Raw genomic sequence first — 16579 nt, forward strand, 5'->3', positions numbered from 1 at the left:
GATGGATGAGAAACCTACATGGAGAAAGAGTTCACATATAAAAAGCAACATTTCCTTCACAACTGTTTCTTTGACCAATTTTTGTCTTGTGGTGGCATTTTAGAACAAGATTTTTTTCAGTGTTTGTTCTTTTTAAACTTTTTTTTAAAATTTTTTGAACATTCAGTTCAGTTTTCAACCCATCATATTTATCGTAAAAGAAAGCTTGAGATTTATGGGCATTCCAACTTTCAAACTCCAGTCTTCTTTGCTGTAGCCTGGTCTTTTTAATAACCAGATTTCCCCCCCCCCCCCTTTTTAACATTTTTTTAAAACAGTAAATGTGTGGGGTAGAATTTTTTTTCCAGGGGTGGGAGGGTGGGGTCAGGGAAAATCCTTTTCATTTAACATAAAAATAGATTGAGATTTTAACTGAAGTTTAAAAATAATGTGTCTGTCTGACATTCAACCGTGGAAAATGGTGAACTACCTGATAAAAGCATGGAGACACACAATTGTGATAGCACTTTCTGTTTTATGTACTGTGATTACCATTAAAAAGTCAACCCCACAAATTACATCTGTGATACTGTAGTTATTCCGTGTACCTGCAATAGGAAATAATTGTTATCTCAGATACTTGGTGTGATAACTGAGGTATATGATGACTTTTCACATGACAAATACTGCAGTATTAATAATGCATATGCTGTGAGATACATGCAATATATGTAGTATAGTTTACTAGAAGGAAAATAAAGGTACACATACAGGTATGGAATTTCATATTACTTTGACAGAGCTCCATAAGCTTGCTGCAGACTGATCTGCTCTTGTACCTTTTAGTAATGAGGTTCTCAGGTTACAAAAGCATGGATCCCTCAGCTTTGAGGGAAACACAAACGCATGTTAAAAGGAAAGGAGTACTTGTGGCACCTTAGAGACTAGCAAATTTATTTGAGCATAAGCTTTCGTGAGCTACAGCTCACTTCATCGGATGCATTCAGTGGAAAATACAATGGGGAGATTTATATACACAGAGAACATGAAACAATGGGTGTTATCATACACACTGTAAGGAGAGTGATCACTTAAGATGAGCTAATACCAGCAGATCCATCGGTGATCTTCCTGAAAACACCATCCTGGCCACTATGGATGTAGAAGCCCTATCGCAAGTTGTAGAGGCTGTGGATGGCATTGTGTTCTGCACGGCTGAGGTTATGGGGCAAGTGATGCTGCTTTTCCACAATTTCAGCCCGTGCACGCTGGCGAAAGCACTCTATGTAGAAGTCCAGTCTGTTGTTTCGACCTTCAGGAGGAGTCCACCCAGAATCCTTCTTTTTGTAGTGTTGGTAGGAAGGTCTCTGTGGATTAGTATGTTGTTCAAAGGTGTGTTGGAAATATTCCTTGAGTCGGAGACATCGAAAATAGGATTCTAGGTCATCACAGAACTGTATCATGTTCGTGGGGGTGAAGGGGCAGAAGGAGAGCCCCCGAGATAGGACAGATTCTTCTGCTGGGCTAAGTGTATAGTTGGATAGATTAACAATATTATATATTATATTATTATTATAACATTCATAAACCAGTTGGAGAACACTTCAATCTCTCTGGTCGTTTGATTACAGACCTTTAAGTCGCAATAGTACAACAAAAAGACTTCAAAAACAAACTCCAACGAGTGACTGCTGAATTGGAATTAATTTGCAAACTGGATACAATTAACTTAGTCTTGAATAGAGACTGGGAGTGGATGGGTCATTACACAAAGTAAAACTATTTCCCCCTGCTTTTGAAAATCCCCATGAGGTTTCTCTCTCTTCCTCCCCCCCCCCGGCATAAAAGTGAAAGTGTATTAGTATCTTTATCTTCAGTCGACATTAATAATATTGGGAGAATCTACTGTAATTCTTTTCTTGAGATTTAATTGAAGAATGTAAAAGAACTGTCTGAGAAGAGACCTGAACAGTCATTTGTGTTATACTCTCTGAGTGAAGGCAGGATTTGATTATTTGTATAGTTTTCCTTGCCAGTACAGATTAGAGCTTCAGTTTCTGGAACATTAACAAAAGCAGCTGTACTCCAGAGTCCCAGTTGTTTTCCAGTTGTCAAAAAATATATAAGCTAAAATTATGAACATGTTTTTGAGGCACACTGATGAAAACCCTCCCTTTCAAATTTTAGAAAAGAATCTATTTTGAAACTATATCTGTACATACAATTAGATTTTGTGCATAGTGCTAATGCTAAGGTGAGAAGGTATATCTTAAATTTATTCTGCATATTGATTCCAAACATTTTTAAAGCATGAAATAAATGTTTCTCTTCTAGATAAAAATGGTGATTAAAATATTTACACAAGAAAGTGTGGCGTGTTCCCAGTCTTGCTTATAAATAAAGTCCAGATTCTCTTCTCACACCAGTTTGGTAAAACTATATGGACTTGAGCGGAGATACTCCTGACTTATATCACTAGAAATGAGATCAGAACTGGCCCATTGTGGTTAAAGATAAAATTTTGCCAACTCTTCCCCTTCCTAGGCTACTTTTTTGAGCTTGTTTCTTTTCATATTCTCCCTCCTGCCTTCTCTGCTCCACCAATAATGCCATCCTAGATCTCTGTCTGCTTCCTGCACAGCCTTCCTCTGGGTTTTCTTCCACATTGCCCCTTATGCTTGGGATACCCTTCCTGAGCTGGTCTGTACTCTTTGAAATTCTTTTTCTAAACCTATTTCTTCTGTGACACCTACAAGAAATTAGCCAATGCAGCCCTTGATGTGTTTTATTCCGCTAATACAAGGAAAACAAAAATTTCTCCATGCTGTGCAGTAGCACTCACTGAGTTATCACATTATCTTACTGATGTTACTTCCGCTCTTCCTAACCCAACCACTTCCCTACTGTCTCATGTCATGTTTAATGTTGGCTTGTAAGGTGTTTGCGGGAGGGAACATGTCCTTTATTATGTTTAGAGATGTGCTTTGTAAAATTGTTGTGATGATACATCATACATTTTTAGTAGTGGAGTAAAGCATGGAGAAGAGGTTCAGCTTTCAGTCATCATTTTCTTTGTTTTTCTTCACAGCAGGTCAGATTCCAATACTTACAATGAGTAGTACCTTACTCCATGCTAAGCTCCATTGGTGTCAGAGGCTTCTTGCTGGGTACTACACATCATGAGTAAAAGTATCAGGTCTCTCACTGTAATTCACATTTTTGTTTGTACAGAACAACGGAATAGGGATTTATCATGGACTTCTTCGCTCCATTGTCTCTTTGTAAAAAGCGACTTTTTTTCAAAGCACAAAGACTGATAATCATTCGATTAAGAACTTTACAGATTTTTATCTAATTGAAAAGAGAATCCTTGGAAGCTGGCATCTGAACGTCTATTTAGAATGTATCAAATAGTGAATCTCCAGTGTAAGTAATATGCCAAACTATAAACCCAGATGCCTGACCAGTTCAAATTGTGAATTTTAGTATTTCATCATTTATTTTTATATACTGGTTATGCTCATTCTAGGGACTGTTTCACATTGTAGCTTGGTAACTCTTTAAATTTTTGCTCTTTTATGTAAAATGACACTGCTGCTTATCTATAGAACATGCAAAACCCTCTACACTACATTTTTTTAAAGTTTCCTTTCAAATATCAACATAAATTGTAACTTTTGGGCATAAAATTGCTACTGTATTAGTGATATCATATTAGCTTATTTACATAAGAAATGAGACTGGAATATTACTCTAGAGGCATCTAAATAAATAGCACAATTAACATAACCTAGTGAATGATGTAAAAACACTGGGTAGAGCACTTTGATACCTATAACTAGGCAATTCTTAAATAAAACAATATGACCATGAAATCTGATTGGGATTTTGTATATTTATAGAGAGCAGTAAATTTTCCTAATGATGGTAAAAGTTTAAGAGTTATTCTAGATCCCAGCAAAGTCAATGGAAAGAGCTTTGTTAACTTAAGTGGTGATTAGATCAAGCTCTCACTCCTATACTGCTGATCCTTTGGGTTTATCTGTTATGCTGTCGTCATGCAACTCAGATCAAAGAACCACCTGGTACTGTACATTCAGAAGCACAGCAGGTGTACGGGTCCTGGATGTATATAAAACATTTGGCTTTATGCAGTTAAGATCTAATCCAGGAAAAAATACATCTGGTTTCCACATTGTGTAAGTCAATTGTAAAAGTTAATTTTTAGGTGTCTTCCTGGATGTTCAGGCCAGATGTATTTTTGGATAAATGAGTCCTTCAGCAGTTATGAAGCAGTTTTGCCATTTCTCCTAGGGCCTTATTCTCCCTTCATTTACACAGATGTAAATCAGGAGTAACTCCAGTGACATCCCTGTGTCTGCTCTAAGGTATGTCTGGTGCCAAAATAGCCCCCAGTTGGCCCCAGAATTATGGATGTATGCAAGTGTGTGCCAGGCAAAGCTTCAGTGCATCTGAGGTTTGAACCCTAAAAATTGGTGTTTGTGGTTCAGGGACTGAATTTTACAACTCTCCTTCAAAGAGCTATTGTTTTAAAAATCTCAGGTATTTAACTGTGTTCTGTACTGTCAGAGTACACTTAAATTGGATTTCCTTGTGTGTAAAATGTATGCCAATTTTTTCAAACGTAGTTGCTTATGTTAAGGACTTAAGCCCATGTTTAGGCACCTAAATAAGTGGTCAAACTTGCAGATGTACAGAACACCCACCAGCTTCTCTAATTCCCGTAACTCTAGTCTGGATGTAGGTGTTTAACTTGGGCACTCAAATTGGAAAATGTTGGCGATTTGTATATAACTTTATTAAAGTTTTTACATACGGTCCAATCCTGAGAGATGCTGAGTGCCTCCTGAGGGGTTCTAAATAGCCCTCAATTCTCATTGACTTCAATAGAAGCTGAGGGCACTCAGCACATTTCTAGAGGCTGCTTTTTGTGCGATCAGGCCCATAATTGGCAGAAATAAACAAATCAGAAATTCCTTTAGCAAAGTTGGAAAGAATGTCGAAACATTTCACACCGTGCTGAACTCCTAATTCATTAGTGCACTGCAGGCAGCTCTTAATACAGCCGTGCTAGAAATTGGCTGCTGTGTGTGCCAAATAACCTGCTATTCAGGCACATTCTCTGTGTTACACAAGCTAGGCCCCTCCCATTTGGCCAGTGATAAATAATTAATGAGTCAGACCTTATATATATTGAAACTTACACATCAGAGTGATGAAAATGAACATGAATGTCACTAATGCAGTCACACCGGTCACTCTATCACTTACTAAAGACATTTAGGTTTCTATTCTCCTTTTGATTTCATGTATTAATTCATTTGCCTCCATTTTCAGAAGTGTCTGCAAATTTTGGGTGTCTTGATTTCAGGGTTCCCTGTACCCAGGACTTAATTTTCAGAGGTACTGAGTACCCAGAGCTCCAGTTGACTTCACTAGGGGTCTGAATACCCAGCACCTCTGAAAATCATAGAATCATAGAATATCAGGGTTGGAAGGGACCCCTGAAGGTCATCTAGTCCAACCCCCTGCTCGAAGCAGGACCAATTCCCAGTTAAATCATCCCAGCCAGGGCTTTGTCAAGCCTGACCTTAAAAACCTCTAAGGAAGGAGATTCTACCACCTCCCTAGGTAATGCATTCCAGTGTTTCAGTCTCTTTATGTCTAACAGGTTACCCCAAATTATTGGACCCTTTTGAAAATTTAGGCCATTGGAGTTATATGCAAGGAATGAATCTGAACTCTTAATGTTTTATATTCTCCACTGGCAAATTAAAGGTTCTTCACGTTACATTAGTAAATGTTGGTTTTACTTAATTCAGCCTGTTTTTGGCACTAATTTTAGGAAAACATTTCAATGGGACTAATTCTTACCTGTAATTTCAGTGGGATTGTCTCAGGCTTTTATACTCACTTCATTACTTGTTGGGAAGTTTCCTAGTATCAAATAAATTGGTTAGTCTCTAAGGTGCCACAAGTACTCCTTTTCTAGTATATAGTGAGAATTATGAAGAAAATGGCACTGCCAAGATATAACAGAGGGCAAAATTTGAAGACAGTGGGGTTGCAAGGTGAAACTAAGGAAAAAAATTGGCTACAGACTCTGTAGATACAAGAGCAAACAATAGAGCAAAATAGAATCCAGCTTATTTTCAGATCCAGAGAGAGGTCATAGGACTGGCAGTCCTTAAAGGCATCTTTTTATGTGTAGAACAAACACTTTTGCTGTAGAAGTCATTGAGATTCATGTTTTAAGGATAAAAATGGACCATAATGATGATCTAGTGTGATCTCTTCTCAGTTAATAAACCTTACTCAGTAAACTCTGCATCAAGTCCATCACGTATTTGAGTCAAAGCATATATTTTAGAAAGACCTTCAACTTTGATTTAAAGTCTTCAAGTGATGATTCATTGTTCTGGCGACAGAAGGGACCATAGTGATTATCTGGTCAGACCTCCTGTGTAATAGGCCATACAACTTCTCCAAAATAATTCCCAGAGCATATCTTTAGGAAAAACATCCAGTCTTGATTTAAAAATCAAGTGATGGAGAATCTACCACAACTCTTGGTAAATTACTCCAATGGTTAAGTACCCTCACTGTTAAAAATGTATGCCTTATCTCCAGCCTGAATTTGTCTAGTATCAGCTTCCAGCCATTGGATTGTGTTATACCTTTCTGATAGACTGAAGAAACTATTGTCAAATATTTGTTCCCCACATAGGTGCTTATATACTGTAACCAAATCACCCCATCTTCTCTTTGTTAAACTAAACAGTCTGAGCTCTTTGAGTCTATCACTATAAGGCATGTTTTCTAATCCTTAATCGTTCTCATGGCTCTTCTCTGAACACTTTCCAATTTATTAACATCTTTCTTGAAATGTGGGCACCTGAACTTGATGCAGGATTCCAGCAGCAGTACCAAATAAAGCGATAAAATAGCCTCTCTACCCCTATTCAAGAGTCCTCTGTTTATGCATCCCAGAATCCTATTCGCCATTTTGGCCACAGCATCGCACTGTGAGCACATGTTCAGCTGATGATCCACTACTACTCCCAAGTCTTTTTCAGAGTCACTGCTTCCCAGAATAGTGTCTCCCGTCCTGTAAGTATGACCTCCATTCTTTGTTCCTAGATGTATACATTTACATTTAGCCATATTACAGTGCATATTGTTTGCTTGTGCCCAGCTTACCAGGTGATCCTGATTACTCAGTCAGTGATCTGTCCTCTCCATTATTTACCAGTCCCCCAATTTTTGTATAATCTGAATACTTTAACAGTGATGATACTGTGTTTTCTTCCCGCTCATTGATTAAAAAGAGAATCAGCCACAACCCTAGAGAAGTTGTTCCCATGGGTAGTTACCCTCTATTAAAATTTGAACCTTATTTCTGTTCCAAATTAGTCTAACTTTAGATACAAACATTATTATTAATATTACAGTAGCTCCCAAAATGTACTAGGTGCTGTGGAAACACAGTGGAAGACAGAGTCACTGCCCTGAATTGCTTTCAATCTAAAAAGGCAAAAAACTGACCAAAGGCTGGGGAAAGGGAGAAACAGACAATGACTGGTATACACCTAGTTAGACCCACAGTTTTTTGTTGGCTGTATAAACTATCTCAGTTGCTCTAGTACCTAACCTCTACTTATTATGTTCATGAAGTAATTTTTTATAGTCACTTTACATTGTTGACTTTAAAGATTCATAGAGACTGGTTTACTCTGGTCCCTGTTTTTCTGACTTGCATTTCTTAGTACAATATGACTAGGGCTGTGAGTTTGTCATGGAAGTCATGGATTCTGTGACCTCTGTGACTTCTGCAATGGCCGGTGTGCCTGGCTCAGAGGCAGCTCCATGCGCCCAGGCACACCGGCCGCTGTTGCGGCAGTCTCGTGCCACTTCCCCCCTCCCTTCCCCCCGGTACCCTTCCCCCCGCAGCAGCAGCAGAGTTTGGGTGTGGGAGGGGGCAGCGGATTGGGGCATGGGAAGGGTGAGGCGGACTCTGGGCGGTGCTTACCTGGGGGGCTCCCCGGAAGTGGCAACATCCCCCTCACTCAGCTGCTAGGCGGAGGCATGGCCAGGCAGCTCTGTGTGCTGCCTCTGTCCAGGGCACTGCCCCTGCAGCTCCCATTGGCTGTTTGGGGAGGGGAAGCACAGAACCAGGTAGGGGCGGAGTCAGCACCTATGAGGTCACGGGAAGCCCCCTCCCAAGTTTTAGTCACAGGTATTTTTAGTAAAATTCATGGACAGGTCACGGGCTGTGAATGTTTGTTTACTGCCCGTGACCTGTCTGTGACTTTTACTAAAAACACCCGTGACTAAAACATAGCCTTAAATATGACTATTTAGCCAAATCTCCAGCTGTTGTAAATCAGTGTGACTTCAATGGATCTGTACTGATTTTCACCAGGGGATGATCTGCCCCTAGGTCTGTATATGAACTTTGAATTACTAATTCAGTTTGCACAGGTGAACTCATTTTCTTTCACTGAAATTAAATATGTCCTAAAGAACTTTTCCACTGAACTGACAGTATCCAGAAGGAAGAAAGGAAGGCATGGGAGAATGAAAGGCCCCACATTTTTCATGACCAGTCCAGGTAAAAGGGTGAAAGCATCTTGCTTTTCGGTCTTTGCTTAAACTCTTTGACATGTTACACCTCTCTTGGCACTTCTCCTCACTAGCCCCTGATAGCTGTTCAGTGAAAAATTATCACTGAAGAGCTCAGCTGGCATTGATGGATTTCGAAGGAATTTGGAGCCATAAAACATGTCCCATAGTTTGAGGTCTCTTGTCTACTGAGACCAGTGTTCTGCTGCAGCTTTGTTCCTGCACGTGATCATGCATTAGAAGATGATTATTCTAGAAGTTTAATTAGACTCAAAGAGCTCAATCTATTTAGCTTAACAAAAGAGAAAGTTAATTACCATCTGTAAGTATGTACATGGGGAACAAATATTTAGTGGTCTCTTCAGTCTAGCAGAGAAAGGTATAACATGATGGAAGTTGAAGCTAGGCACGTGCAGACTGGAAATAAAGCATAAATTGTTAATGGTGAGAGTAATTGACCATTGGAACAATTTACCATGGTGGATTTTCCATCACTGACCATTTTTAAATCAAGATTGGATGTTTCTTTAAATGATATGCTCAAGGAATTATTGTGAGGAAGTTGTATGGCCTGTGTTATACAGGAAGTCAGAGTAGATGATCACAATGTCCCCTTCTGGCCTTGAAATCTGTAAATTAGGTAACAGTTTTAATTTAACATGCATACTCCTCAATTGCTCATCTTACCTCTACTTAGAACGGTTTACACCTTTCTTTTGCTGATGCTGGGGGCAACATCTGCAAATCATGGGATGGGATGGGAGAGAGCGCAACAGAGGTAACTGACCTTCCCATCCTGAGCAGGAGGTCGAAGATCCTTATATAGAGAGGACCCATTCTACGTGGGTTGTGGCGGGAGCAAGGAGAATATTTCCTCCCAAGGATCTTAGTAAAAATTTGTTAAGAAAATGAAGGTTTCTTATTACTTCAGCACTTCATGTTTTCAAAATTCAGACACCTGCATTCTGAGCTGGAGCATGCACCTTGCCAATCACTAGCACAGAGTATTTTTCTTATTTAAGAAATGTGCAATTAACTCACCTAGCATCTAAATACTTTCCCATCCCTCCCCTCTCCTGATTCCTTCTCTTGAGTGCTCACAGAGATATACTGTCTCTACTCCTGCCAAGCTCCCAGAGGGACAGACCCAGCTTTTGTGCTACCAGATTCTTTCAGTGTGGCACTGACAACACCAGTGGCCCGGATGGATTAAGTCTGATCCAGTGCCATGCACCATAACAAATGCTTTATGGGTCAAGTTAAATGGTGAATCTTTTGCAAACAGGAAAAACTGGTGCCACAACAACGATAGCTGGCAACTAACAGGTATCATGTCAGGACAATCAGACAAAGAAGTCCTGAGGCATATAGCATATAAAACAGAGAGCTAACTTTAGGTACATCCAGATCCATTAAGACTTGAGTGCATTTTTATGATGACTTGTTCAACAAACAGTGGCCAACATAAGAAGGGAGAGAATCTGTCATCTCTTCTTAATGGGGAGAATATGATCTCTTGGTTTATGGAGAAGCCTGTAAACTGCAAAATTACTCTGATGATGTATGATTTTATGATGGTGTAAGATTTGCAACCAGATCTAATTTTTAGTAACTTTGATTAAACACAGGTGTGACTTCCACTGTGTTAAGAGGAAGGATACTTAAATTTCTTGAGAACAGGTGAAGTGACTGCATTGATGAGCTTTGAGGAAAGACCCCCTCTGTTCCTCTCAGCAAGAAAGACTGTGGCTATGATGAGAGTGGGGGTGAAATGGGATAGATGGGGATCTTTGAGAGTCATAGCATTTCAGGTTACTGGGGGTGTTTTCAGTGCACTCATTTACTTTGAGATCATGTGCATTAACTGAGCGTGTGCATCTCACCTGGCAATACATAGGGTCCAGTTGTGCAATGTTTGTGTCTTCTTGCAATGTGCTAAGCATGCTCAGCTCTCAGTGAGGCCAGCACCTCACACATTACTAACTCGGATTCCTAAAATCCTGTCCCAGCATGCACTGGGATCACTGTTAAATTCAGGATCTTTAGAAGCAAATTCTTCTTTGGTTATTCTAAAAACTTGGGCCAGAATCTGGAGGGGAAGGTGGGAATCTTTTACGCCGCTCTTCCCCTGAGAGAAGAGAGAGAGGAGGGGAGTTTGAGAAGGTTTGTTTTAGAGTTGGATTCACAACCCTGTATTGGTGTCAAAAGTTTTTCATTGTTTAGGCCTTCATCTTTTCTGCAGATTCTCAGTCAGCTGTGTTATTTATTAAAAGATGATCGGGAAAAGAAATCAAGAAGCAAATTTGGTTGTTTTTTCCTTAGATAACTGAGCTTAAAAAAAAAAGGCAGGTGATTTCGTCCTTATCCTCGTCTTTTTTCCTATCTTTTTGAAAAAGGAGAATATTGTGGGCCAGATTCAGTACTCCGCCAAATTTATGCTCAACACAGAGAGGTGGCAATTAGGGAGCTGGTTATAGCTGGCCCTGGTGCAAGGTAGAACAGCTGAGAAGCCCGCAGTGGCTCCCAAGAGACCAAACAACGGCCGAGCATAGCCAGAGTGCAGCCTCCTCCCCTCCCCTGACATGTCTTTGTAAAGCAGATGGTCTAGTTGAATCACTAGTTGTTGGGCTTGATGCCGAAATCACTGGGTGAAATTCTATGGTGTCCCTTGTGCAGAGAGTCAAACTGGATGATCATAATGGTCTGTGCTGGCCTTAAAGTCTAGGGGTGAAATCCTGGCCCTATTGAAGTTAATGGGAATTTTGACATTGACTTTTGCAGGGCCAGGAATTCACCCCATGAATCTACTGAGCTGACCGAAGGATGACAGTTTCATTTTGTCAACTTCATAGGTTTCAGAATTGTTTTAATTCTGCACTGGAATAAAACAAACTCTTTTTTGAATATTTTTGTAAAAACAGAATTATGTCAAAATATGTATTTGCAGATCAAAACCTCAGCTTTTTAATTCTGGAGGGAAGAGGAGATTTGTACCTGTGTCCATATCCATTTGGTTAGGGCACTAGTCTGGGATGTGAGAGACCCAGGCTCTAGTCACTGCTATGCCTGATTCGGAACAGAATTTTTCATCCCACATCATTCTGATCTAGGCAGATGAGGGACTTGAGCCTGGGTCTCTCACATCCCAGGCTCATGACCTAACCAAATGGACATGGACACAGGTGCACATTTCCTTTGTCTTCTGGAAATAAATGAGTGCCCTCACCACTAGGCTGTAGAGCAGGGATCTCAAACTCGAATCACCAGGAGGGCCACATGAGGACTAGTACCTTGGCCTGAGGGCAGCATCACTGACACCCCCCACTCCGCTGCCCCCGCCCCCACTCCACCCCTTCCATGAGGCTCCGCCCCTGCCCTACCTCTTCCCACCCCTTCCCTGCCCCCATTCCAACCTCTTCCCCACCCCAGCTCCGCCCCCTCCCTGCCTCTATTCCAACCCCTTCCCCAAATCCTCACCCCTGCCCACCTCTTCTCCACCTCCTCCCCTGAGTGAGTGGCACCCCACTCCTCCCCCCTCCCTCCTGGAAAGCTCTAAGCGCCACTAAACAGGTGTTTGGCAGCGGGAAGCATCTGGAGGTAGGCAGAGGAGCGGGGACGCGGCATGCTGCAGGGGAGGGGGGAAGGAGAGCTTGGTGGCCCGCAGGAAATAACTCTGGGTGGGGGAGGGGTGCAGGCGCTTGGTGGGCCGCAGGAAATAACCCCGTGGGCCGCGTGTTTGAGACCCCTGCTGTAGAGTGAGAGAAAGCTAGTGCACGCTCTCTCAAATCTTCCTGCTGAAAACTGTGTTGAAACAGTCTCCTTTAAACGATATTCTGACCAACTCTAGAACCCATAACATGGCCCCTATACTGAGGATATAGGGAGAGTAGCACGGAGCTGGCTACATTGGTTCTTTGCCCGCTGGGAACTCCTCTATGCCAGTGAAATCCTCAGCAGTGGAGTTAGGAACAGGTTCCACCCTCTTTGTGCTACAGGAGTCTCACAAAGGAAACAGAGGAGGGGGCAGAGAATCTGTATATTTTGTGGGTCTGATTCTCTGTACCACAACATACAAGTAACTCTCACTTGTGTCCTTTTGAGGAGATGTGCACCAGGTATGTGTGTTCTTTCTCTTTTCAAATATAACAAAAACTGTGAAAATAAAATGTTGGATGCCAAACAAATGAGGTAATGCTTTAAAAGTGCAGTAATGGCTCTGGCCAGCTGGACTGCTCTGCCTCATAAGAAACCTCCCCAGACAAATAAAAGCTTCTTTAAGCATATCATATTGAACAAGTAAATGAGCAGAAGAAAGGTCACAGGTGGCTTGAGCCCTCAAATTGCGTTTTCTAGAGCTGCCCTTGTGATTTTAATTTCATAATGTGTTAATGGCTGTCGGATTCTACTCCGCTGGTCAGTGAATGGATGAGAAATTTAATGCATCTCAGACAGGAGAGCACTGAAATGGTCCTTAACATAGCACACCACAATCACTGCATGCTTTAATTACGAATGTCTTTTCCTAAGCTAGAAATGGCTATGTGACTTTCCATTCTGCATCTCAGCTGTCAGGGAACTGCTGCAGCTACAAAAGTTTTGGGAATTATGTAACTGACACAATTTCTCCCCTTCTCTGCACAGCCAATATTTTTGGAGGCTATCTCAAAATATTTGCTGGCAGGGCTCTGTAGGGGGACAGTGTTTTCCAGACCGCATTCATATTTGGATTCTTTTTTTCTTTTTCTTTGTTTTTAATTGGATCAAAATTTTAAAATTTGTGAGAGAGGAGGAGGGGGAAAATGATTTCATAAACAGGTAGCAAAACTTGTTGGAAGGAGGTTAAGCAGAAACTGTTGAGCCAGATTTTCCAAAGTGCTCAACATCCACAATTTTCAAAAATGCTCACCTCCAGTTTAGCTTTCTGAATGAAGCGGTCAGGTTTTCAAAACTGTTCAACAGCTCCCACTGAGAACAATGGGATGTGTTGCGTGCTGAGCACTCTCTTGGAGTGTAAGGGTATGTCTACACTTTGAGTGTGATTCTGATTGAGCTAGTGTGCTAAAAGCAGACGAGTAACTGTGTGAGCAGCAAGAGGGGCTAGCTGGGGATCTTTTAGCTAGCTCAAACCTCTACATCCCTTTCATAATGGAAACTTGTACTGAGGTGAGTATGCATAACTGCTATCACATGATTTAATTGGGGATGGGTCCTGCTTTTGAGCAGGGGGTTGGACTAGATGATATTCTATGATTCTATGATATTTGTGTCAAAACACAAGCAGCATTGAAAAGGCATATTCTCATAAGGCCACAGTCAGTGGATGACATAAGTACAGTATTTAGAGAAACCTTGATATCCTTTGCCATAAGGTTATTTCCACTTAGTCTGTGGTTTTCATTGCACAAACTTACATTTAATTAAAATAATGATTCTAAGCAGAGGCAGAACTCTCACCTGGATTTTTCATATATTTAGTAAATATATATTTATATATATTTAGTATATATTTATGATTATCTTGGCTGGTAATTTCACAGAGAGCTGCTTTTTAAAGAAGGATGCAGTGGGTTTCTCTTTTTATCAGAGAAGCAGAAATATTCTCTCTTTGTTCCTACAGGGAATTAAATAGATTACTGCACCATTAATGCTCGGATTTACTTTTACAGGCACCTTGGAGACAGATGATATAGACTTTGGCACTTCAGTGCTTTTAAGAACACTGATGTAATCACAGCAAATGAAAATATTGCATTATAACTTATAAACAATCAGGTTGTATAAGGCTGCATCAGATTGCCACTTGGAAATTCTGATTTGAAACTCAGAAAAATCAGGATTTCTTATTCACTGTTAAAAAGATTTAGAGTCTGATCCTGCATGGTAGTATGCACCCGTAACACATTGCAAAACTGACCCCATAGGAAGGTATTTTGCGTATCTTTTTTGGGTGATGAGGGTGAGAGGAAGAGAGAAGAGACCCTGGGCCCAATCCTGCAAATCCTTACATGATGAGTACCAATGATTTCAAAGGCTTTACAGGATCAGGCCCTATGAGATGTCAGTTTAAGCATTTATTAAGCTCCTACTAAATAGCAGATCAAGAGTGATTTTTTGTGTGGTACTTCTGTAATGAAAACCTTTCAGAAGACTTTTTGACTCCAAGAACATGTGTCAAAGTGAAAGAGTTCATGCTGTCAGTGCTTTAATATTGGACATATTGTGTAATGTACACTGTCTCTAATTGTATTATACTTATGAGTCAAACTCTCACTGTGTTCCAGAAAACCTGTACAAAGGCAGCATTTGTTCTCCTTCTTTCTGACCTTTGCTGATTCCGTTCCAGGCCAGTATGCTGCAACTATCTGACAGAAAAAAGGAGCTAGCTTTAGAAGGGGAATATCCAGTGCCAGCTGGCCTGCAAACTTTAAGCAAAGAAATAGGTATATAAAGGCTCTCCCTTTAATTTAGGATCCTAATTCCGTAAAGACTGCAGTTGGGTACTGCATTATTGTGTTATAGCTAAAAGCTGCAATTTATATTCAGTGGTTGTTGCTCCGGGTGGTGTTAGTGCTGTACCAATATTTTATCCCATATATTTGAAATGGGCAGCAGGTGAGAATGCTGAGTGCAGCGGGCTTGTGGAGAGAGCTGAGCAACACTAGGATAGATAGAATCTCACTTGTCTTTAAAAAAAAAAAAAAAAGTGTTGTGAAGTCAAAGCAAAATGTTTTGATGGCCAATCTACCCTGTCTCTCATGTACAAATATGGTCAATACTTTGTTTGAGCACAGGCCCAAACACCAGAGAGTCTCTCCAGGAGTCAGCCAACCAATCCCAGAACCCTACATGTAACCTGTGTGTTTCTCCTTGTAGGTTTATCACTCAGGTTGGTGGCTACTGACCTCGCTCTCTTGTTTTAGCCACTGACCTTGCTACAGATGTACGAGCCCTTTGGAGTTCAGAGTGAGAACCCTTCAGGTTTTAAAGCAACCTGTCTGAGCAAGCCCCACTACTCCTGTGCCCACTACAGGGATATACCCAAGATCAGTAGAGGTAAAGAAGTTGTGTGCTCCCATTTACCCCCAGAGGGAGGCCTATAAATAGGCATGGCAGAATTCTGTTTTGATTTTTTTATAATTTTGCTCCTGTATAAGAATTGTTGTTAACAACGTTTATCAACAAATTGTAAATCCGGACAAGTCACTGGCTTTGTTGCTTATCCGGATCTGGGCATCCAAGAGATACTTTTCCAAATGATTCACTTTGATTATCAAATCCCAGAGGGGTAGCCCCCTGCTCAATAGGTTTAGGACTCTTTTCAGTGGGGTGTCTTCCTTCACTGAGTCTGTGGTCTGAGTAGGGTCACATAGCAATTCAGCCAGGTTTGGAAGTAGCTGAAGATGCCACGTATACCTCCTGTACTGAAAACCTTGATCCATCTCAATCATATAGGATCTCAGAATATAGACAATAGCTGGTGTTTCCAATATTTCCCCTCATCCAATTTTACCAAGACTGGGTCTCCTGATTTAAATTTGGTGAAGCTTGAGGTTGCATTCTGACCATGAATGAAAGACAGCCAAGACATCTTAGGCATGGCATCTCTCAGCTAGGAATGGCCCTAGCCATTTGGCCAGAAAACGTTTTTGATACTACATCCCCCCTTCCTTCCCGCAGCTGCTGAGACAACCCTGCCCACCTCCCCCAACCCACAACCACTCAATCTCCCACCTGCCTCTAGAACAGGTTCTACTCTCAGCTTCCCAACCTTAAGCAGGGCCACTTAGCACCAAGTTTTTATTTTACCTGTAAGATTGGTAGCATTCTGATCTGTTGACTTATAAGAAGCTGAGGTGGGCTTCTGTAGTGACTTGCCCTATAGCTTGCAGGCTTATTTCTGGGTTGCTCTGTAGTACAGCAGAGCTGATAGTTGGGTCTTTTTGTTGTAGAATTATCT

The 16579-nt window shown here is 41.0% G+C and overlaps 1 protein-coding gene across 5 annotated transcripts in view; it reads left to right on the forward strand.

Moving 5' to 3' along the window:
• ANK2 (ankyrin 2) overlaps positions 1 to 16579 on the forward strand; it is a 565434-nt gene that overhangs the window by 68736 nt on the left and 480119 nt on the right. The window lies entirely within an intron of this gene.

This window comes from Caretta caretta, chromosome 4 (assembly GCF_965140235.1).
Source record: "Caretta caretta isolate rCarCar2 chromosome 4, rCarCar1.hap1, whole genome shotgun sequence".
Taxonomy (NCBI): domain Eukaryota; kingdom Metazoa; phylum Chordata; order Testudines; family Cheloniidae; genus Caretta; species Caretta caretta.